Source organism: Mastomys coucha, chromosome X (assembly GCF_008632895.1).
Source record: "Mastomys coucha isolate ucsf_1 chromosome X, UCSF_Mcou_1, whole genome shotgun sequence".
Classification (NCBI taxonomy): domain Eukaryota; kingdom Metazoa; phylum Chordata; class Mammalia; order Rodentia; family Muridae; genus Mastomys; species Mastomys coucha.
Window position 1 is genome coordinate 2,561,626 of NC_045030.1, and position 2,084 is coordinate 2,563,709.

Genomic DNA, 2,084 nt, shown 5'->3' on the forward strand with positions numbered 1-2,084 from the left:
TCCTGGAACTCACTCTGTAGACCAGGCTGGCCTCAAACTCAGAGATCCACCTGCCTCTGCCTCCCTAGCGCTGGGATTAAAGGTGTGCGCCACCACTGCCAGGTGAGGCCTGTGTTAGATGTGATCAAGAGACTGGAAATGGTGATGAGGACTTGTGGCCTAGTGGTAGCTAAATTGACTGGTGGAGAATCTTTGCAGTAAATAATGGACATTGAGAAGTAAGGGAAAGGGTTAATTATGGAGCCTATGGGACAAATAATTAGTCTGTAGGCGGGCTGTTATTGGTTTTTAGGGATCTGTAAGTGACTTATGAGATGCTGTCAGGTAACAGGTGCTACCTGTAGAGTGATAGGAGTCTGCAGACACTGGCCTGTATGGTTGGTGCTGGAATATTGTGTTGTGTGAGATCGGGGAATCATGGTGTAGTCAAGTGAGTTATGATAGAGCATCTGTGGGGTGAATGGCAAGGCCTATAGAGTGAGAGGTTTGAGGGTTCATGATGAGTGAGTTTGTGGAATGAGTGATTAAGGACCAGGAAGCTAAGTGATTTGGGGAAAGCTCTGTGAGGTGAATAGTGGCTAGTCTGTGGAGCGTTATGAATTACATAGTTAGTAGTGGGACCCATGCAAGAAGTGATAAGGTCTACAAAGGAGTGGTGTCTGTAGAGCTAGAGACTGGGGATCTTTAGGCTATATGGTGGGGACTTTACTTTTACCATAAGCAGTGGCTGTTTCTGTGGCTCTATGTAGTAGTGCCATGGGATATATGGGATGAGTAATCAGGATAATGCTGCTCTAAAATATTTCATGTGGAAGGTCTAATTCCCAGTAACTTGTAATGTGATTATATGTGGAGGTAGAGCCTTTAAAGAGATGATTAAGGTGAAATGAGGCAGACAGGTTGAGCTCTGATGAAACTCTGCCTGGTGCCTGGAGAAGAAGCAATTAGGACATGGGCATGTACAAAGAAGGGAGACCATAGGAAGACACAGTGAGATTTAGCCACCTGCAAGCCAAGGAGAGGGTGACTCATGACAAAGCAAACCTGACTGAACTTTCAGCCTCCAGAGCTAAGAAAACAAATGGCTTCTTTTTGTTGTACTGTGAGTTAAACAGAGGACCTTGCATAAGCTACCCAAGTATCATGAATCAGTGTCCCCAGTCCCCCCCCCCTTTTTTTTGCAATTAGGTTTTGTGAGACAGGGTCCCTCCATGTAGCCCTGGCTGTCCTGGAACTCACTCAGCCAGGCAGGCTGGCTTCAGAACTCACAGAGATCTGCCTGCCTCTGCTTCCTGAGTGATAGGACATGCCTGGTCCTCTTTTGACTTTTTGAGATGAGATTTCACCAAGTTGTCAAGGCTGGACTGGAACTTGGAGTCTCTTTATACCACCAGACCCAGGAAATTTCTGTTGTCTAACCACTTGGCAGCCAGACACAACACCTGTAGTTGAGATCTGGAGTTCAAGGTCAGCCTCTGATATATGTGCAAGTGCCTACACCATTATCCCTCAGCCTCTTGATCTATGGCACATTGTTAGTACAGACTTGCTATTGAGTAGAATGGATGCTACTAATAGAGATATCTAAAGATGTGGAGGCAATTTTATAACCAAGTAGAGGAAGAGGTTGGGGGTACCTGCTTTAAAAAGCCTTGTTTTTTTGTTTGTTTGTTTTTTATAGTCTCTACATTGTCTCCCATTCCTTTGTTGAAGCCTAATCTTCAGTGTGACAATATTAGGAGGTGGATATAGGATTTAGCAGCCAAATAAGAGACCAGAGTTCTAAACCTTCAACTATGTAAGGACCTATCTGGAAAACAAAGGGAAAGAAAAGAAAAAAAAAGGAAAAGTGCTGAAACCTGCAATAGAAAAATATAAACGGGAACAGAGCAATCGAAAAAGAAGTGTTTGGGGGCTGGAGAAACGGCTCAGTGGTTAAGAGCACTGACTGCTCTTTCAGAGGTCCTGAGTTCAATTCCCAGCAACCACACGGTGGCTCACAACATCTGATGCCCTCTTCTGGTATGTCTGAAGACAGCAACAGTGTACTAACATACATAAAATAAATCCATATATATATATAT